Source organism: Zootoca vivipara, chromosome 7 (assembly GCF_963506605.1).
Source record: "Zootoca vivipara chromosome 7, rZooViv1.1, whole genome shotgun sequence".
NCBI lineage: Eukaryota > Metazoa > Chordata > Lepidosauria > Squamata > Lacertidae > Zootoca > Zootoca vivipara.
This window is the reverse complement of record NC_083282.1, coordinates 45,604,374-45,627,729: the sequence shown is the minus strand read 5'-3', so window position 1 is coordinate 45,627,729 and position 23,356 is coordinate 45,604,374. Positions and strand designations below refer to the sequence as shown.

The following is a 23,356-nucleotide window of genomic DNA, read 5'->3' as shown; positions in this document are numbered from 1 at the left end:
AAGCCCTGCAAGTTCTGTGGGACACTAGGCTGTGAATCATGCAATTTGCCTCTTTATTTAATCACATTGAACTGGTTTAGTTCTCCAATGTCAACATATATTATCTGCTTTAAAAAGGTGTTTTACAGGCTTAGGCGTTCTAAATATCATTTATAAATAATTAATTCCACAATTGAGCTTCATGGAAGAAGGATAACTCTTCATTATAATACCTGTGCATTTTGAAATGTCACTGTTATTTATTGTGGCACCTCTGTATCAGAAGGAATTAGTGTACTCTGGAGGCTATAGTGTGTAATCTTGCATAGTTTCCAGCAGGAGCTGATGAAGAGACTAGCTTAAAATGGTGGGTTCTTGCCACTTAGACTTTGTAGGAGCAGGTTAACTGCACTTGGGATGTTATGTAACCCATGTGGATCAGATTTGGCACGATAAGTGCATGTCTGAATCCATTCTAAGCCACCAGGGCTTGTAGAGAAGATGTTGGAGGTCGCTCTTACTGGCTCAAGAACCCGGTGTGTCCCTTTGTATTCATCTTCAGAGTATCCCATTGGCCGATTTGGGAATAAGAATTGGGACATCTTAGCTCTGTAACTCACAGCAGATTGTTATTGTAGTGGGTGGAACAAGCTGCAAACCTGATCCTCCATTTGAGGAATGAGGTGGTGGTAGAAGGGCTGGAATTCTCCATCCCTCCCATATTGTTTGTCAAATTATGACCAGTTAGCTGATGATATAATAAAAAACATTGCTTAATAGTTTTTTAATTAATCAGGTTTGTGTTCTGTGGCTGTGTATTTACCAGGGCATTAATGCACACATGGGTGTTGCCCCATTTCCTTTCCCATCTCCTTTAACTTCAAGGGCCAATTTTATTATTTTTGTAATGCTTTTTTTTGTAAGAGCAGTTCTGTGCAAAACAACATACCGTACATACATACATACATACATACATGTATATGTATGTATCCATTTACTGTGTAAGTGCTTTCAGCAGCAACCAGTAGAAAGAGACGCACTTCATCCATTTCTTTGAGCTGATGGAAAGAACATGACTAGACGATGAGCACCCAGCAAAATGTCATCACATTCATTTTACTAAAACAACAACAGCACTGCAGTGCATCCACACTTGAGAAACATGTGATTTTATTTTGGATTTCCTCCTCTTATTGGATTATCAGCCCATTGGGAAAATACAAATTAATTGAGGGGAAGTGCAGGCTGCCACTTGGATAAGGACAGTGTCATGTGGATGATATGAAAAAAACATGCACACATGAGTCACATCCACTTCAAACTGCTGTGGGTACATACACTGTGATTTCAAAAAATGGAAAATTATTCAGTGTATATCATTTTTGATTAATGCTAGAAATGTAGTTATACAAGGTGCTAATGGAAGGAATGGGGAGGACCAGCAGAGACATGTGACCACCCCTCTTCATAAACAACCTTCTCTTCTCTGCATCTGGTTGTAACCTTTCTGACATTCAGCACATCCCTGCCCTGCTTTGTTTTGACTCCTGACAAGCCTTTCAATTTGCTCTTTTCTTTGAAGAGCTGAGAAGTCATCAGTAGCCCCTCTCCTGCTCTCTCCTCTCAAACTATTGAGCGCTGGTGTTGAGTTTCAGCCCTGGCGGACATGAATGGGGCAGCACCATTGATCCACAGGGCTCAAGTTCAGCTGGCTGCCAGTGTGACCCTATTCCTGAGTGGGTTGTGGCTGCCTCAGCTTACAGTGGCTCTTGCTTCTTTATGCAAAGGGACAAGAAGGATCCTGGGGTTCTTTGTGTGTACATGTATATATATATCTACGTGTGTGAACCGTTATTGTATCATGAGATGGAAAGGCAGGTGCCACAGCATGCTTGAAGCTGGGAGTCAGGCAGAGTGAACAATACTTGGAACAAGGCTATGCTGTGAACACTTCAAGGAAGTATGCCTGTTTCAGTGTGCATTTGCAGCATGGGATCAGCAGCTTAATTTTAATTCCAAATATTTGCAATAAAACAAATACTGGCATTTTGTCCCTTATCCTATATTTATGTTACTTCTGTGTCCCCGCCCCCAGTTCCCTATTGCATAAATGTGCATTGAGTTCTGATTCAGAGACTCACAAAATACTCTTCACAAAAGAGAGTTACACCAGTCATCGAGGAAGGCTTTTGAATTTCTTTATTTGTAGGGATGGAAAGATTTCGAGAATGGGGGTGCTGAGAAGGAAATTGGGTCAATAGTTTGTAACTACTTAGACATCTAATTGTTTGTCAGGTATCTTTGTGAGGGCAAATCCATTAGTCTAGAGAAAAATTTAGGACTTTGCAGTGCCAGGTGAGAAATGTGAAAAAGAAAGATAAATCTGTACTGTATTGCTCCATGGGACAATTACTGTGTGTAATTTTAGCCTGAAAATAACTTCTAGATAAAGGGTATGTTTAACTCTTTTTCTACGCAACCACTTTCTCTCTAAAACTCACCCCAACACCTGTTTCCCCTCTCCCCCCACAGAGTTCCTGATCTATATTTGAGAGGTTTACACGGTTCCCCTATGAAGAAGAGGAAGCAAGTGGGAGTGGTGGTGGATTTCCTCTCCTGTAGCTTTGTCTATATGAATCACCTTTTTCTCAGGGCCCATTACAATATGGTTGCAGTATAATGCATAATGTGGCCCTTGCAGATCTCTGGGTTCCATTCTTCTTCTTCTTCTTCTTGTTGTTTAGTTATTTAGTCGTGTCCGACTCTTCGTGACCCCATGGACCATAGCACGCCAGGCACTCCTGTCTTCCACTGCCTCCCACAGTTTGGTCAAACTCATGCTCGTAGCTTCCATTCTTACTTGCTGTTAAATCTGTCTCCAGAATCTTTGACCTTGCTGCATACCTTTATACCACCACATCTAATCTGGTCCAAGATCAAAGCTTGGCTTTTTAGAGAAGTCCAAATGCAAGCTTGTGAAAGATAGAGTGGTTTGTTTCCTCTCTTCTTGTTGTAATGTATTTTGCAATTCTTGATTCTCTTAATAGAAGTCAATGTTGAATCCCTTCCATCTTCTTTTTAGTCCAGTCCAAGGAATTCCCTTTATATTTTCCTCGTGCATTTCTGTTTTTGTGCATTAACGATAGTCTAAACAAAGCAATAAATATAAGCACACATATATTCCTTGCTGTACAGCCTCTGAGACAAAAAGAGAAAAGTGCTCTTTTTCTTTTTTTGTTATAGGTCCTGCTGCCAGAAATGGTTGACTGACCAGTCAATGAGAGTCGTTTTTTACAGCTCCCCCCCCCCTATTGTTTGGGATAGCAAGACTTTAGTCAAGTATTTCACATTGATTAGCTAGTCAATGATGAAAGATGCCCAAAACAAGACAAAATAAGGTAAATAACTAGTTTTGAGAAAGTCAGTAGAGAACAGCTATAGACACTTCTATGTGTTGTTTGGAAATGATATGTTCTACCTCACTCTGCCAATGGAGCTAGCAAACAATGTGTTGTTGGCATCCATTTGCCCCGAGAGACAACGGAGTGTGCCTCCAAGAGTGAAGTCAAACCGCTATGTTAGCAACACTGAAGAGACCTCCCCAGGGCACAAGCCTGGGCAGTGTATATGGAGGTCCTGGGCTGCCCAGTTGACAACCCTCCTCTTGGCCTTGCTGATGTGGTCCAAAGAAAAGCAGAGCAATATGTTTGGCACCATTTTGATTGCAGGAGTTGCTGGAAAGAGGTGTACAAGGTGCCATCCAACTGTCTTACAGTCTCCATTCCAGATTTGTTTAGGATTTACTTACTAGCTTTTTCTTCTCCTGAAGATATCATGCAAGGCAGCAGAGGTTTAGGATCAGAATTTTCCTTCTCCTAGATGGACTACCTTCCCAGGTTGATGAACCCCATCTGCACCTCACTTCCCTCCATAGCATGTGCAGAAATCGCCTTCTTGACTGGTGGATCCACTCAATCCACTGGAGCCTGTTTCCACATGCAGGGGAAGTCCCTAATTCACCAAGGATCTGACACCAATCGGCTACCCTCACTTGGTTCAGCCAACCAGTTGAAGCCCCATCCTGTTATCCACTGATGTTTCTCCAGTACTGGCCAAACCTGGAGACAGAGGGTGGAATTCAGTATAATGCTATTACAAATGTTCTGTCTGCACAAGTATATCTTCTTGCTAGATTAAACGACCCCCCCCTCCCCCATATGCTGTTCTGGGGTTTTTCCGACCCTCCTGTCAATTTCTTGGAGGGCACACTGTGGGGAGAGGAGGGAAAGCTCTAAAGTGCAAGCAGAAGTCCTTAGACAGCGCTTCTGCTGATGAGGTTCTTTAAATGACTCCTGCTCAGTGTTTTAGTCTGGGTAAATGTTTGGCCCAGCAGGGCTGTTCTTGTGTATATGATGTGAAATTGAGTAGCTCTCAGTTCAACTAGAACTGTGGGTTGGCCTGGCAATACCTATCACATTCGTTGTATCAGGAGCTTCTCTCTTGGGCTTGTTTTGCTCATGTCTCGTAAGTGGGAGAGTGCAGCTGTAGTGGTGACAGGTTTTGCAGCTGGCCTGGGAGGACCCAAACACGTGCTTTTAAGAGGAAGGAAAAAGTGCAGCTTTTATTAAACAATAGCATATCTTCAAATTGGATTATGGCAAATTTTCAGGGACACCACAACATTGATTGGCTGGCCTGGAGTGGGAGAGGCTATGCATAGGCACGCCAGCGCGTGTGCAATCGGATCTCTTCCATTAGACTGATCAATAACTGCTGTGCAAGGGTGGTGGTGGTGTGGAGTGTTGACAAAACTGAATAAATATAGATGTGAGAGCTGAGAAATTGCATTACAACCAGAGGGTCCAAGCACAACACACATAACCCTTTCACCTCCGCACCCAGATTCCTGGGAGGGTTAACTCTTTCAAGGGCAGGGGCATGGCACTGGAAGAACCAAAGGTAAAGAAACCCTATGTCACAGAACGGGGGTCCCAGACTCTTCAGCTTTTTTTGACAGCTGCTCCTTGCTTGCTATCGTTTTTTCTCTTGTCTTTCCATCTGATGAGAGAAGCCCTACTCAAGTGAGGGAGTAGAAAACCCAGTCTACCCTCCCATTGCTTTATCCTTTCAAGAGGCAGCCTCTGCCTTCTTCAGGATTCACCTCTACTTTCTTTCCATGACTTCCTCCAAGACTGACAAGCATCAGAAGGCATCTGGAAGCCTGCGGCCTTTTATCATGCCCATTGTAACTCACCTTCAGGACCCCCCCCCCCAAGCTGATTACCAGTTGAGCTACTTGCAAGCAAGCAAACAATCTGCAGCTGCCTCTCCACACCCTCCATTCCCATGGATGTCATTCTGTGGAGTTCTGTTTTCCAACTCTGCCACTCTGGGCTACAATTATTTTGCTCTGCAAATGCTTGGTCAAGAATCAGTTCAGCAGGGATGAAGGGGTGAGTGCCTGTCCCTGGCAAAAGCCAGGGTTATTATTTTACACCAGTCAACATACTGCTCAGTAAGTAGGAGAACATGGTGTTGAATTGCCCTGCTAATGATTTCAAGTTCCTATCGAGTAGTGGGAATGATTTGGGCTAATATGTGTGGTGTATATATTTTGTGTCTGTGTGCCTACAGTGAGCTCACATTGCAAACCATGCTTATTGAGGTGCAGGTGGTTGTTGTTTTTTTAAGAGATACAAGTTGCAGCTATGTCCCACAAGGTGGTAAACTTGCTTCTGTTTGCACCTGCTACAGATTCCCTTCTCTCAACACCCTGTGACCTAAACAAGTCCTGCTGAGGCAGCCATATTGGGCCACCTCTAATTAGTGTTCATTGAACATACTGTTTTGCTTGGGCCAGACAACACAGCAGTGACCTCTTGACCTTTCATTTTGGTTCAGAGCCCCCTGGCAGCTGTGAACCCTGGGAATGTCTCCTGCTCTATTCCCCTCCCCCTGTCTCATCCTTCTCACCCAGTGGCCCCAGCTATGCTTGGATGAAGGTGCTGACTGGGGTGGCATGTGGGCCAGGAGATAGCATCTGCCTCCGTAAGCTCTTTCCTGAATATGATTTAAAGTAATAAGTGAGGAGGAAACCTGTAATAAAGTCAGCAGCACTTTGCTTATTAAGGGGGAAAAGACTATGCTGGGCTAGGAATAATATTAATTAGACAGATATATGAGCAGCCGGGAAGCCTTTCGGAGATATATATGGTGCCTCCAAGATGGATAAATGGGAAGAGCAGCATCTACACTCTTGGCAAAAAAGAGATTTTGGGGGTAGAGTGGGATGGGCCTGAAGGCATTATATAAACTAGGGTGACATTACCAAGAAAGGCAGACTTCCAAAACAATCTGATAATATCATTCGTAGATAACTGATAACTGATCCCTCAGGGACTGGCACGCTTAAGGTTGTTTTGTTGTATATAGTTCCAAGAATGATGCTGTTTGGGCTTAGCCAAGCTCAGAGAATGACACTGGTGTATTATAACTTTTGTGTTCCAGGGTTATAGTTGGCCCAACTTTTCTCATGGTTGATTCTCAGCTTGCTTCTTCAGTACCCTCTCCCCCTCCCTGCCCAAGTTAAATATAGCAGCTGACTTTGGAGGTGATTAGTAATAAAAATTTAACAAGCATCTATATGAGCGTCTTTCTGTCACTTTTATGAGGCCATTTACCGCTGGGGAGATATACCTTCCATTTCCCCCTCACAAGAAGTTCCAAAGCTCAGAGGCGGCATACTGTATAGCCAGCCCTCCTCATTCTGACAGGTAGTGGAGGAAAGGAGAACAACATGCCCAACTTGCATCCCCAGCCAACACTGCCATTTCCCTCTGCACAGACTTTCAGATGTTGTCCATTCTCCAGTGTGCATGGCTCTAACAAAAATCAATGAAGCAGCACAACATGCCTTCTACTCCTCTTGCATTCCTTCAGTCTTTGTTTCTGTTTTGAAGAGCCACCTTCTACTGGATAGCCCTTGCAGAGGTGAAGGTAGAGCTGGATCTACCTTAGATCTCTAGGTGATTTGTAGAAGATAGATAAGGATATCTGACTTCAAATAGTGTAACAACAAAAGCAATAGAATCTACCCCCTCCACTCTGAATTATACTGCTGAAATGAGGAAAGCTTAGGGTAATTAGGGTATTTGTGTGTAGAAGGGCTATGGTATCAGGTCAGGTCTGTATTCAAAAGCAAATGTATTGGCTCAGAATGATTCAATCCTAAATGTATGTCTTTTGCACTTGGCTCTGGATGATGGAATTGAAGTCTGCTTACCTTAGAGCAGGGGTGGCCGACTTCCAAGAGACTGCGATCTATTCACAGTTAAAAGCTGGCAGTGATCTACACCATTTTTGGGGGTTCAGGTCAAAGTTGTTGAGCTTTTTTTTAAGAAGGAAAGCCCTGTTTCTGGTAGTTCAGGTCATTTTAGGGGTGCAGGGAAAAGATGTTGAGCTTTTTTTAGGGGAGCCAAAGTTTTTTAGCTTCTTTGGGGGGAGCCACTGATCTACCGGTGATCTACCACAGACATCCAGTGATCTACCGGTAGATCGGGACATGCCTGCCTTAGAGCATTAACATATGTAGATGAGTAATGACTCTAGTATGAAGAATTGCTATGAGTACAGTGGAGTATTCAGGTGTCTTCCTATTCTGTCCCTTGGTAAGTACCATGGAGAAAGCCCACATGGCTTATATGCAGTTTTGGGTTGTTTTTATGCTTTGAAAGCACTGCACTTCTTTCATACTTGTATTAATTAGCATTAATAAGATTGTGGTCCATGTTGCACAAATTGGTATTTTGGGAATATAGGCCGAGTTGATCTGGGTAGCATTTGGCCCTGTCCTGTTTTAGCTAGGGTAGAAAGCCTGTGGGATACCAGAAGTGGAATCCTACTTTCTCCCCTCTCCCCTTCCAGTTGGCTCAGGGGGTTGGAAGAACCTGCAGAACATCATGCTGGGGAGGAGATGGAAGATTGTTCCATCAGGCAAGCTGAACCAAATGCATGAGCTGAGGGAACAATTGTCATAGCACTGTGTTGAATATATTCAACCTGAAGAGGTGAAAGTGAGCAGGAGTTGGAAGAGAGTTGCATGTAATGAATCACCAGCATATCAGGTAGCAGGATAATTGGGAAGCAGAGCAGAAAGGTATCATGCACCTATATCAGTAGCTGTTCTCCAGAACCTAGGATAGCTCAGAGAGTCGCACTGACATTTATCTGACAAAAGCCGAAACGATGGCAACTGCACTAAGACTAGTCCCACAGGTGCGGCTGATGGAATATAAAGGACCTGGTTTGTTGGAGTGAAGCTGTGTCAGTGAATGACAGGACATATGGTCCTGGGTACTTATCAGAGCCACCCTGTCTGCTTAGTTTCTCCTTGTCTTTCATTCATTCCTGACCAGAGAGCTCAATGGCACCCCTGGTCTCCCTTTGCCAGCAGCACCATGCAAACTGTGCCGTGCTTTATTTAAGGGAGGCTGTACATGTTGTTTTGCCAGGCATGTGACTATGTCTAGGAGCCATTTGAGTATAGGGAGATATTAGTTGCAATGGGCTTTTTCCATGGCAATATGGGATAGAAACTGGGATATAGGAAGACTGGCTTAGAAGTAGACAGAGAGAAGTATGGCTCTGCCTATGCTGTAGAACGTTTGATCATTCTAGCCTCATTCTGCTGCTCCAGGAGGAGGTCAAGAAGGCAAAGTTACCAGAGAGGTGAATTATCAGAGGGAGTGGTAACAATGGGTCAGGCAGCTCCAAGCAGGGGGTAATAGAGTTAAGGGGCAGCATCTTGTGGGGAGCCCGGCATTAAAGCAATGAGTAGAGCTTAATCTGCCCCGAGCAAGGGCAGCGAGGTCTTTAATATTATGTCAGGCGCATGGGCTGCGCTGGCGGGCTATCCTTCACAGCAGCTAATGCCACTGGGATAACTGAATTAGCCCCTTTTCTGACGGGGAGAGCATGGGGTTGGCGGCCGGGCGATCGTGCCTTGCAGCTGCGAGAGAAGCGAGCAATGGACTGCAAATTCAATCAGGTGAGCGGGACCAAAGGACGCAGGTGTTCCCTCACTTCTAAGCAACCTCTTCTCCAGCCCACCAGGCTTCATTCCAGTCCTAAGAGTCCTGATGTTCAGTCCCTCTCCTATTCCAAGCCACTAGAACCTGACTCTTGGCTTCCAGTACCTGCTTCTCACCCCCTTTCTCCTCCCAGTGAATGCAGCAGTTATAGTATTCTAGTATTCTGCGTCTCTCATTCTGCAAGAATTAAGGATGCCTTGTCTGATTCTCTCAGTTTTGGGAGAGTGATTTAGCTAAGAGGATAGTACAGTAGTTTCATCTTGGTATCAGGAGAGGGAACCCAAGCAACTCCCAAGCAGAATATTGCTGATTATGGAGTTCAAGTGCCCTGGATGCTAGTTCCCCTTGCTTACTGTTGTTTTCAATTGTAGGGCTAATTCTGTTTCATGTCATATGGGTTTGATATGAAAGAATAACAACACTAAATAATAATTGTGACAGCTCTGCTCTGCAGCCTTAGCTGATCCAAACTGCCCCCTGCCCCTCGGCGTAAGTTGAGTAGATTGTTAGGATTGTTGTTTCTCACAGAGGGTGAGGAACTGGATCCAGCTGGTGATCTGGATAATTACTTCTCCCACAGGACAATTTTGACAGGTGGGTTGAGCCACCCACATGTTGATCACCTGATGTTATTATGGCACCAAGGGACAACTTCAAAGCAGTTTTTGGTAACCCCAAACCAGCTGATCAGTAGTTACAGTGAGTTGCTTTGAGGTTTGTTTGCGGGGTGGTTTGGATTCCGACAACTCCTGCAAACAGGAGTTTTTCTCTGCAGATCTGCAAGCAGGCTGCAAACAGACAAAGTGGGGCTTGCAGAAAGCTTATTTGAAGGCACATTGTCAGTGCCAATCAGTTTATCAGCACTGACGAGAGTCCCATTGACTGCTCTAGTTGGTTGGCTCCTGTCTGTCTTGGGAGACAATGAAAGGGGGTGAACTGAAACTGTTGGATCGTTACAGCCAGGGCCATCTTAAGCATAGCCGGCGCCCTGGCGCGAACTATCCCTCCAGCGCTCCCTCCCGTTCTGAGCGAGGCTGCCACGCGGGCGGAGGCTGCCACCCAGCCTTGCCTTAGGGCCGGCCCTGGTTACAGCACCTGCTTTGACCGTAGAGACATGTTTTGTTGCAGCTGGGGCAGATGAAGGCATCCGGTTGTGCTGATGCAGGTGTACCCTGGTGTCTTTCTGCACTCCTTCCAGCAGTCATTCCTCCTCTGGTCTCTGCTGTGGATACACAACCTGATTGATTGTCTAAAGGTGCTGTGGCCGTCTGCAAGGGATTGCCACATGGTGGGGTTAATGTTGCCAGCCCTCATGTCATGTTTGCAGACATCTTTGTAACACAAGAGTTGGTCTGCCAATGGGCCTGCTCCTCATAGAGAAGCCAGCTCCCCAAAGAGCATGTCCTTGGGGATCCTGCCATTTTCCATTCTGTAGACATGACCAAGCCAGCACAGATGTTGCTGAGACAGGAGTGCAAACATGCTGGGAATATGTGCTTGGAGAGTTCCCAATGGGGAACTCCTAGTGCTGCCAATCAGCTGATTGTTCCTTTGCAGGTGGGACTCACTGCCAGCACCAATCAGGAGCTCACTTTAAGCTCCCAAATATTATTACTATTATTTATTCAATTTGCATACTGCCCTTCATCCCAAGATCCCATAGCAGTTCACAACATAAAAATACAAAATGAGAATCCAAAATATATAAAAAATCCAAAACAAATCATTAACCCACTCCCACAAACCTGTTTAAAAAGCCATAGAATGTTAATCAACTAAAGGCCTTGTTATAGAGATACATTTTCGCCTAGGATCTAAAGATATGTAATGAAGGAGCCACGCAAGCCTCCCTGGGGAGAGCATTCTACAATTTGGGAGCTACTGCAGAAAATGGTCCCATGTGCACCCTTGTGAAAAGACCCAGAGCGCGCACACAAACCCTATAGGAGCATTCACTTGTATACTCAGTCTTCTCCCTTGAGATGAGAACTGTGTAACTGACTAGGCCTGCCTGATTCTTTAAAAGCAGAGCAGGAGTGGTGTGTTAAGTGTTGGCCAGCATCTTTGCTTATGCCTAGCCATATATCCTAGAATTCTGCCGATGAACCATTGAACCTTGTATCCTGTACTTAAGAGTTGGTGCTGAGACTGAGTGCTGATTTTATCAGTTAAGTTTTGGAATGTCCTGAGCCAAGAGTCTGAGTCTTACATTTGATGATGGGAGCCAGGCTTAGTCTAGGCCTGTTTCCTACCTCACCTCACCCCTTTTTGTTAATGTTCAGGTATTCTAACTAGGCCTGGACGATATATTAATGCATCATCCAGGACCAGTTTGAGGGCCAGATTGCAATGGCGCCTTCACCCAGCAGTATGTCGCGGGTGGGGCTTGCCAACCGCCTGGCACCTTACCTTTCTTTTCCTGCTGCCTCCTTCCTCTGTGCCAGGTGCGGAGTGAGGCAGGCGTTGGGAGTGAGGCAGTTTCACCCCAGCGCCCTATGGGGCCAGGGCCTATGCTCCTTGTGCCTCTCTCCACACGAGGCACTGGGAGTGGTGGTGGTTTTACATGATACATTGTGATGTTGAAAACCTGATATTGCCCAACCCTAATTCAACCTAGGGCTCCTTGAAAAATCTGTCATATGTCCCTCAGGCCTGTACTTCAGTAACAGTGCCCTGCTGGTAAACCTTTAAAAGGAAATACATTGAGGGAGGAATACATTGGAATTTAATCTTATCTGTATTATTTGCAAGGAGGATATTACTGTGTCAAGTATTTTCAGTTCAATAATATGTATCATTTAGTTAAAGGACCCATTGACAGGTGATGATTTAATATATTTAGACATAGGAAAACTGCATGTAAATCATCATCTGTGACAAGCATATATATTTCTGTTGCCTTTCTTAGCATCCTGAATAAGAATGGGTGTGTCTGTGTCTGTTTATTTCACATTTTAATACAAAAGAAACCTAATTCACATTTTCTGAAGAAATACACAAACCAAAACACAACTATCCTTCTAAATTTTCCCTTCTCTGAATTGTGTGATGCAGGGCAAATATTGTGCATAAAAAGAGTATATCAGGAGAATGTGTACATAAAAATGCACATATTGGTCAAAATAACATAGAAAAATGCATTATATGAGGGAAAATTGTATACAAAATGTGTATATTAGAAGAAATACACACTAAAATGCCGATATTGCAGGGGGTTGGTCTAGGTGACCCTTAGAGTCACTTCCAACTCTACAGTTCTGTGATTCAAAGACAAATTCTTATAAGAACTTTTTAAAAACCCCAAAAAAACCTCCTGCAAGTTCATGCAAAAATGTGGAGAACTGAACTCCATATTGTCTGGAGAAGCTGAAAATGACAGAATCACCCATCCCTTGTCCCAGATTCCTTAGAACTCATGGTAGCTGCTTTTTGCTTCCTTAAGGAGCACAATTTATACTCCTTTCTCTGTCTTTCCATTAAGTCAGAGAAGCCTGGCTCATCAGAGGTGTGTGGCAGGAGTAGATAATCCAGTTTACCCTTGCCCTCACTAGTTTCTTTATCTTCATTCCCTCCCTTTCCATGACTTCCTCTGAGGTGAGGACTCTGGAGTCTTTTGGCCTCTCATCAGCCCCACATGAATCCCTATCTGGATTGACATCTGGCTAGGCTACTCATGAGCAAGCAGCTGGTCTTTCCCACAGTGTGTATTTCACCAAGTCTACTCTTGGTGTATGCATTGGAAAGGCAAAGTCAATCACAGTTCTCATCCCGTCTGTGTACATTCTGCAGAACAGATCTTCTGGCCACACATGATGGTGTGAAATTATATCTCTATAGGGAAATGTTGCAGGCAAACATTAGACGGTACCCTGCCTAAACAAGAGCAAGAAAATCCTCTCCATGTCAAGATCAGTTGTGCTATGTAGCACAAGAACTGTATTTCAAGTTCTGTGAAATAAACTCAACAAGCTTATCCAATCTCTAATTTTCTTCATATATATAATTTTTATTAAGTTTTCATATTTTTCAAGGGTGCCATTGAGCTCATATTTTTCCTTTGTCACATTCATATCAAATCATATCATCACATACAACTTTGCTCATACCGAGCATCGACTTCCCCCCTCCCACTCCCTGGCTTTCTTAAGCAATCACAATCCTCTTAGAATTTCTACCGTGTTTCTCCGAAAATAAGCCATAGTGATAGGCCTTGTAGGTTAAACTGTACCATACTTAATAATAATAAAAAAGACATATATAAAAATAAATATAAGACGGGTCTTATTTTTGGAGAAACATGGTTATATCACTTTATTTACCTTCTTACTATACTTAAAAAAATACTTTAGTATTTGTAAATCAGTTTCAAAAATTATCATTACAAAATATTTTAAATCAAACCTGCAAACATTCTCAAATGTTTACAGTACAATGTTCTTTCATGTATTTACTCCAGTCCTTTTCAAACAGTTCGTCACGCTGGTTTCAGATTTTCCCTGTCAGCTTTGCCAGTTCTGCATATTCAATCATTTTTATCTGCCATTCTTCCAAAGTAGGAAGTTCCTGCTGCTTCCATTTCTGGGCTAAAATGTCCTTGCAGCCGTGGTAGCATACATAAACATATTATTTAAGTCTACTTTTGGAATTTCTTCTCCCACAATACCCAGTCTCTAATTCATGTTCTTTTTGGAAGCTAATAAGTGTTTTTACCCAAAGGTGAACTACCTGCTTTACATTCTATGGCAATTCAGTGACAAGGAGGTAGTATTGGTTGCTAATGTGGTATTTAACTAAGCTGAAGGAGGCTGAACAAGGGGCAGTAGATGAAAATTTCAGTGGAACATTTTCAAAAGAGGAATAATTTAACCAGGGGTGCCAACTTGAATAAAACATTGGGGGGCCCCACATAATCACATGACACAACACACCATCAACAATGCCCATCAACTTCAAAGGGGCCCAGTTCCCTCAAATATTTTATTGGGGTAGTCCAAGGAACCTCAGCCCCTAGGGGTTGGTTCCTGTGAATCTAACCATTCATTGTCAAAGAAAACAAGTATTTGCCTCAACTGTTAGAGCTGAAACTTCAGAAATTCACTTAGGCACAGTTTCAGTATTTTGCTGTACTTTATTTAATATTTTTGTATTTGTTTTGTAAAACTAAAACAAGCTACAAAACCCAACAACATCCAATTTTTATATTAAATACAACTGAGTCTGAAAATCTCCAGCTGTCTTTAGCAAGTCAGACCATTCATGCAGTCTAACCCAGTTGTGTCTGCACTGACTGCCAAGATATCTAAGGTCTTAGGCACAGATCTACGTTCTTTCAAATGGAGATGATGGGAACTGAACCTAACATTTTGCACATCCAAATCATGTGCTCATACCATGGGACCAGTGACCCATCTTCTAGCTGTGACTAGAAGTGGATGGACAGAGGAGAGCATACAAGGAAAAACATAACTGCAGAATGAAACATATTCATCAGGGTGAATACACCTGCCCTATTCACTTTGCCCTTCTATCAGTTCAAGGGGAAGAGTTGGTATGGGAGTTGGAGGCCTGAGACAGGAAAGACAGCAAGGAAGGGAAAATGGAGTAAAAACAACAACAACCCCATCTAGGGCTTGGGAATGGAAGTAAGTGAATGGGCATGGGAGTTTTAGAGGTTAGCAAATTGGGTTAGGGAGGTCAAAGAGTGTTGACTATCTTTGGTTGTAGGATCTTGTATATATCAGCCATTTTAATCATATAGATCTAATTATTTCAGTTTATATCTTAACAGGTAAGACCTGCCAAGTTGGGATAGCAGTGGCAAGGTAAAGGCAAGGTTGAACAAGGCAAATGAGGCTTATCACAGACTAGTTTTGTTGTTTTAAACTAGGGAACAAGACTGACTTAGAAGCTTTAATAAGGACAGGGCAATACTACTTGCTTCAGGTGAGAGGTCTGATTTTCTATAATTGCCTCTTGTCACTAAAATATTCCTGCCTGACTTAACCCAGGGCCTGGTTCTGAACCCACTATGGAAGGCTCAGGTCCTCACAATAGCTTTATGAAATAGATTAGACACAAGGATACCCATCAAGTTTTGTCACTCAGTGAGTGTTTTAACCTGGTTCTCCTGACCAGACAGAATCTTCAATTTATTCCAGTATGTGTGCTTCATATACACAGATGCTTAGTGTAAGAACAAAGTATTCCTTCTTCATGATGATAATACTCTGGTTTTTTTTACCTTCTTTTTGCATTTTGCGTTCTCCTAGAGGGCTTTTTTTTTAAGCCCTTCCTTTTGCTCCACCTCTCCCCACTCTCCAAAAATGATTAGAAAGAATTATTGCCATTAGGACGTCTTTCCTGGTGAAAGGAGAAAATCGCCTCATTCATAATTTATACCCTCAATTACTATTAATAAAGAAATATTTCAGCAGGAGATCGCCTGGGAAAATTACACGTAACATTGCATTAACATTCTATTTGAACATTTTCATCACATTTGTTATAGAGTTAATAAGAGGGATATGCTCCCCTGACTTCTTCATGAAATTATGGGCTGCCTGTGATAGTTTAATCTTTTAGACTTTATATAATATATTCACTTTGCTAATTGAGCCATCCAAGGAGCAGTTAGGGATGTTCTTAAATGGGGAAGACAAAGTAATCAGGGCCGCGACTTCCTGACTAAAGGATCCTCTTCCGGAGATGAAGAGCTGTATGTCTGAGCAAGAAGTACATACACTTTGTGTCTCCCTTTGAGACCGTTGAGGCCTTGTAGAGCCACTTCATGCCATGTCCTTTCCAAATGCCACATCGGGCACCTGATCATTCAGATGTGTGCGGTTCTAGGTCTGCACCAGGGAGAGAGGGATCAGATCATCTGACCATGTATGGCTAAAATTAATGATATATGAACCAGGTGCCATGCTGAAGATGAGATTTCCCAATCATGGTCTTATGGATGTACAGTATTGCATTTTTCTTGTGTGTCTGAGGCATCAAAGGTGGGCCCAGAGGTGTGGTTGATGGTAGAGTTAAAGTCTGAACTAGAAGGCAACTCTAGAGATGTACCGGTATTGGAACTGCCATGGAATTGTTTGATGTTGTTCTTCTCTTCCTCGATTGGTTCTTTTTCTGCTTCTAGGATCCTTTTTGTCATCAGCCAAAATACTTTCCTACCCTTCTAATTCTTCTCTTCTACCCACCCCAGCTTTCCCCCAGTCTTCTGAGACCAAGGCCAAGTGGGAGTATCTGGGATGGAAATGAAGTCCACAAAACCTTTAAAAACAAAACAAGACTTTTCCAAACTTAGTGATTAGCATTCTTCATAGGATACATTCTTTTATATTTGGGTGTAAATGAATTTGGCATTTCAGATTGGGCAAGTGTGATGTTAGAAATGAATTAGAATGAACAGGAAGATCACTTAATTAATACTGCAGGAGTAAACAGAATTCTATAAACAGAAAACAGTGGATGTGGAGTTCACGAGAACACACTTGAACAGGCATGACAATACCACTCTGCTCCTTCCATCCTAGATAAGAAGGCTTCCTCATCACACCTCAGTGTGACCACGTTTGTCCTTGCCACATCACAGGCAGGGTAGGCAAGGAAATGGAGCACAGTGCATATTAGCTTGTAAAATGCCATTGGATGAGATTAGAGCAGGATGGGGCAACAATGTAAACAGGACAAGCTTTGTAAACACAACTGCAGCTGGGATAAATTTAGCTGGTTGGGGTTGCAGCCATAGCACTGCAGGACACTGTGTCAGGGCATTCTTGCTAGGAGGGGAAACTGGATAAACAAACACAGCTTGTCGCTTCTTCTTTGCTTTGTCCCTCAATTGTGTCCCGACATTGTTATTCTAGTTGGACAATTGTGCCGCACACCGAAGGAACCAGGCATAAATTTATGGATATTTTGATGTCCTCATCCCTTTACACTACTTGTTCTTATGTATATTTGCTTATGAGTGTGGGTCCTTTCTGACTCTCCTGAGAGCCAAACTGTGCCCACCAAATGTTATCCAATTCAAATAAAATCTCTTGAGTGTTCAAGAATGTGTGCAATCTGCATACTGTGTGTGTATTTTATGCATGGTTCCTTAAATACGTACACTTGAAGGAAGAAACTCTTGAACCAACACCAGGAGCAGGGTGCCAACTTGAGTAAAATATGAAGGGGCAAGTAAGCCCCACCCCACACAACCGATCACATGACACAGTGCACACACACTATTTGAATGGCAATGCCCAACAACTTTGAGGGAACCCACCCCCCCACAAATATTTTATGGGGGGGGCTGAAGACCCCTCGGCCCCTATGAGTTAACTCCTGTGACCAGGACTATAATTAAAACACACAAAAACACAGACAAACTCAGAGGTAGAATTCAGAAGTATGGAAATACCTTTGAACATTATGCTACATTGTATGGGGAAATATATTCCAATAAGTATTTGGCTGCTATAGATGTGAGAACTACAAAGGCCTTTAACTCGCTATTTCAAGATATCTGAGGGTCTGTCTATGCCAACTTATAGAGAGAGCACTTTAATTCCTAAGCCTTCATGGCAAGGCATTTTGGAAATGAAAGTCTTTAGAACTTTCTGAGTGTGTGGATAACTTGCACACATACACTCAAAAGAAAAAGCCAGATAAATTTTATCGGCTTTTACTCTAGAAGCAATATGCTTTAAAGCAAGATAGATAGATATATGCAGTGTAGTGCTGGTCTATGCTGCAAGGCCATCTGATTTTCATTTCTTATCACATGGATGCCCGCATTCACCATTTCAAGCACATGCATTCCCACACCTACCTATTGGCAGAAAAATCTGCATACCCATAACATGCTGTCCACATTTGATATAAAATCCAATGACATGTGACATTTGGAAAAGGTCACTTCTCCCCCCAGAATTCATAATCCTGCTCCAGCCAAAGAATCCACAAGGTCATCATCTCTTCAGTGGGTCTATTGATTCCGGGGGGGGGGGGAGAGATGAGAAATGGGAAAGGGATTTCTTTATCCATCTGGCAAAAGGGGCTGAGGATGGAGAGGTTGTGGGATAATTACTAGGTGATGGGGGAGTTGCCTGTTAGTCTGATGACACCTTCAGGGATTTCATGAGAGAGGATAATTAGCTGAAAACAATTCAAGAGTCATGGACTCCATATAGAGCAGGTATCAACTACAGTACATGTTCATATGGAGTTATGAAGTAAAGGTCAGGCAAGAGGGGAGAATGGTTTTGTACTTGAGTCATGCTTGTGGACTTTCTATAGGCATCTGGTTAGCACTGTGAGAATAGGATGCTAGACTAACATGCTTGGCAGGCTTGATATAACTTGCAGGCCAAGGCCCATACCTGACCCTAGATTGGATTACTGCAATGCATTTTACAGGTAGTTGTCTTTGAAAACAGTCTTGAAACTTCAGCTAGTCCAAAATGAGATAGCTAGATTGCTAACTGGGACTAGCCTTTCTGATCATATGTGAGTATTTCTTGCTGTATCTGTCTGTCTTGTGACACAATGGAGGAGTGCATCTTCTGTTGTAAAGTCAAACCTTTGGAGAGTTACAGTGCCTGCTGTGGCTGTAGAGACCAATGCAGGAGAGACATGTTTTATTGCAGGTAGGACAGATGAAGGCATCTGGTTTTGTTGCTACAGGTGCACCATGGTGTTTCTTTTATCTGTGCTCCTTCCAGTAGTCATTCCTCCTCTGGTTGCTGCTGTGGATACACGAGCTGGCTGACTCTAGGCACTTTGATCATCTGCAAGGGATTCCCATACGGCAGGGTTAATGTTGTTAACCTTCATATCTCATTTTCAGACATCTTTGTAACAAAGAGTTGGTCTGGCAACAGGCCTAGTGCCAGAAGCGAGCTCCCTTTAGAGGACATCCTTGGGGATCCTGCCATCTTCCATTCTTTGGACATGATCAAGCCAGCATAGACATCACTGAAACAGAAGCGTGAACATGCTGGGAATGTGGGCTTGGGGGAGCAAATCTTTGTTTGAGACTTGGTCCTGGAAGGCATTGAGGCGTTGCTACTGTCGGGTGTCAGTTGCCTACAACTCACTTCCATAAAGCAGTGTGCTCAATGCTCAAGCCTGGTAGAGCTTCATCTTGCTATTAGTTGTTAGCGTCACATTTTCCCATACCCTTTTGGAGAGGTGAGCCATTGGCCCCAGCTGCCTTGCCAATACGCTTGTCCAGCTCAGTGTCGATGGAGAGGTTGCTGGTTATGGTAGAGCCCAGGTAGACAAAATAGTTTACCATCTCAAGCGTGTGGTCACCAGTGCTGATGTGTGGAGTGCTTGCAACATCCTGACCCAGGAAGTTGGTCTTTGTCAGGCTGATGGTGAGGCCAAACTCGCTGCAGCCCTTTGCAAAACAGTTGATGAGTCTCTGTAGAGCGGGGTCAAGGCTGTGTCATCTGCATACATCATCTCTCAGATAAAAACCATCCACACTTTTGTCTTGAACAGACTCCTGTCAATCCTTGAATGGAAGTATGCACCACCTTCAGTTGAGCTGAAGGCATAGGAGAGCAACAGTGAAAAGAATATATGGAGCGAGAACACAGTCCTGTTTCACACTGCTATTTATAGGGAAGGCGTCCAAGGATCAGCCTTCATACTGAAAGGTGCTGTGCACGTTCTTGTGGAAGGACACAATCATCTTGTGGAGTTTAGGTGGGCGTCCTATCTTGTTGAGCAGTGTTAAGGGTCCTTTTTGGCTGACAAGGTCAAAGACCATTGTCAGGTCTATGAAGGTGATGTACAGGGGGCATCTCTGCTCTCGGCATTTCTCCTGACGCAGTGAGAAAATAATGTCAACTGCTGACCTGAACTCTAAAGGTGCATAATGACTTGGGATAGGCCCTGTCAGTGAGTAACTCTAATCTATTGAGAACTATGTGGGCAAAGGCTTTCTCTGGAGTACTCAGCAGGGAGATACTATGGTAGTTGTTACAATCATGGCAGTCACCTTTGTTATTATAGATAGAGGGTCAGAATGCTGGGGTCATGCAAGTCTTGTGGCACGGATCCTTTCCCCCCACTACTCCCATGTGAGGAGTGGGTCAAATTCAAAGTGCTGGTTTTAACGTTCAAAGCTCAAACTGTCTTGCGGCCAGGTTCCCTAAAGATCATATCATCTTACACTTACTTACACTGATCCTAGGACTGGCTGTCACAGAAAGGGCATTTTTATTGGTGACACCTGAATGCTCTCCCCAGAGAGACTCACCTGGGGCCTATGTTATGGTCTTCCTAGTAGCAGGTGGCGACCTTTTTATTTTCCCACTTTAAGATCTTAAGTGGCTTTACCTCAGTTGTGTGAATGTAAGTTTTATTGCTGCTGGATTTACTTATTTATTTTAATACCATGGTTGGCTTTATTCCACTTAAGTTTTATGGTTTTTAGTTTATATTGTTAACTCCCCATAGGACATTGTTAATTGGGTGGTATACAACGGATGCAAATCAATGAGTGGATCAATTTATATAGTCCTGGGTTTAACCACATGCTCATGGTGGTTGGATGAACGTAGCAGTTGTGGCTTTATTACTATAGAATCAAGAGTGTGTGACGAACACCCACCTGGACTCCAATTTGTCTTTCCTTAGCAATTTGTTATTGCTACAGGCAGTGGTAACCCTAGCTCTCTTGTCTCTTTCCTCTCCTTTGCATATTTTTGACCCATGCTTCTTCCAAGAAGCTCAAGGGTATTGCATCCTCACAATAAACCTGTAGATGTACTTTAAATTGCATATTTGTGATACAGGTTTATGTGAACTGATGTCATATTTCTGGTGTGTAATTGTGAGCAAGATCAGCCCTCATAATCACATAGCTGTCTAGGTTTGCATACAGCCACAGTGAAAGTAAGTACATGACTCCTGGTGAGGGCAGTATGGTCAGTGTTCCTGCAGAATTTGAATGGACTATCTCTTACTATGGTACCAATCTGTATGGCACAGTTAACAGCAAATAGATAGTATGGCTCTATGAAGCTGAGCATCAGCATGCGAGCTTCCTGTCACATTCCAGTTGAATGCTGGGATATAGAGGAAGCATACAGAAAAGAAAGCCCAGTGTGCCATTGCACAACCTTTCAGTCTTACACTTTGAGAAGCAAAGAGTGTACTTCTTTAGCTTGTTCCTCATTCATGCCAATGTGCAGCACAAATACTTGGGTATCAAGCAAAATGCCAGAAATCAAACACACTGCAAGAATGATTCCCAAATAAATGCAGCGTCTTTATGGAAGGCTCAGTCTGTAGGTGATTAAGCCATACAATAACAGTATGCTAGGATTGCTAGATTCTGTGCCCATCTTTGCAATCAAAATGAGGTCTAGTAATTAGAATTCTGAAGGTACCAGAAAAGACATTCTACAGTAAATTTGCCTACCACTGAAAGACAAAAGGCTGGATTCACTTATGAAGGTGGGCTAATGGGAGCCATTGCAAGGAGTTCTGCTAGTGCAATGGGACTTTCCTCTCCTCCTGCTGCATGCCCCGCAACCTAAATTGACTCTGGGGATGTGTGTCCGAAGAACTCCCAAAACAGCACAGGGAGAGGAGAGGGGAAATTGTTTCATCGGGCAAACTGAAATGCTTGTGCTGATGGAATGATTGGAAAAGTGTGATGATGAATTTCTCCCATAATGTTTGTGCTAAAATTGGATTGTAATTTAAATTGGGTGGTAATTTGATTAATTGTAGGAATGCCACTAAAATGCACAATTATCAAAACAGATTTCAGAATACCCTTTTTACCACAATACACTGACTGAACCCAACAGAAAGGCCCCAGTTCCAAAACTAATCTATGCCTACTGAATTATTTTGAGATATCTAGTGGGCATCCAGGAAAACAATGCATATTATAAAACCTGTTTGTTTCTGGATTGGGAATTGGGGAAGTTTCCTACTCCCTAATTACAGGCCACACCATTTGTATAAATCTTAAACGTCTTGTTCTATGTCTTATTTTCTTCTTGGCAATAATGGAGCACCTGTATGCTGTTCACATTTACAAGTCTAGATCAGATGTAACACTTGCTGAATTTAAGGGTTGCAATTGGGAGTATACCTCACTGATTTTCAGGCCACCATGTGGGAGAGCATTCCATACTCCTATTGAGGTGACTTTTCAAAGCAGAGAGGACTATTGCGGATGTGGCCCTTTCGTGCTGTCCAAACCACTGTGAGTTATGGCTTCTCCAGCCTCTAATTATGCAGTCAGCCCCCAGTCACCTGTTCCTAACGAGGCTGACAGGCTAATCTCTCAAGAGCCCTTAATGTGTTATCATCTCTCGCTGGGTGACCTCATATTTCTAACTGCTTTGGTGGGGGGAGGAAGGAAAAGTGTCGTCTGCTCTCCCCCCTCAACATAAGCCCACATCCTCAGGCTCATCTGTTCAGGCAAGGGAGATCAGCCCATCCATCACCTACCCCGTTGGGCTATTAGATGATTAAAGGCATTTTTTATAATATTTGGGCGAGTTTTCAAAGCTTCTTGCAAAGTGTCTGATTAACACCCGTTTTAACCCCTCACTGGTCAGACTGCAAACCCCAGGAACAGGGGAGATGCACATGGGCAAGACTGTTAAGAGATGCCTGCCTTAAGCAGCGTTTGTTTCGTCTGCTCATGCCCAGATCACTGACAAGGTGTGATTCATGGTCCCTGGACACCTGCAGGAAACAGTTCTTCCCTGCCAACTGGGACCTGGTGGTTTATGAGGTTTTAACGGTTCCAGGGGACAGGAAATGGGACCCTAGTTTGTTATGCAACAGGCTGTGCAGGCGCTGATTATGTCTCCTCTTGGTAGCAGATCCACTAGTTGCCCTTAGGAGCAGAGGGTCAGGATGGATTGCAGTTCTGTGACCCAGCAAGGAAAGCAGCTTGAGATGTGAACACCACACAATCTTTGGCATTTTTTACCTTATCCACATGCTTGCCCTTGTGCCCATTTCCTAGGTTCACCTACACCTCAGGTCACACATTCCTTCCAGATCTATTCCTTTGGGCAGTTATCTGTTGAATGGAGAAAGTGTAGTCATTAAAGGGCACTGAGTAACAAACACAAAACAGAGTTCTGGAGTTAAAAATTGATCATGTCTCAGTTGTAAAAAGTGCCAATATTTTAAGAGAGATGGTAGCTGACTTTTAAAAGAGCGGCTAGTTACTTGGGGAAAGGGTGGTTTTTCTGCTTCATGCTGTCTGTACATTAAAATGTGATGCCTACTCAAAGAGCATATAA

The 23,356-nt window shown here is 43.3% G+C and overlaps 1 protein-coding gene across 6 annotated transcripts in view; it reads left to right on the top strand.

The window, feature by feature from the left end:
- Window positions 1-23,356, top strand: part of RNF220 (ring finger protein 220) — a 318,359-nt gene that overhangs the window by 88,978 nt on the left and 206,025 nt on the right. The gene's annotated exons all lie outside the window — the stretch shown is intronic.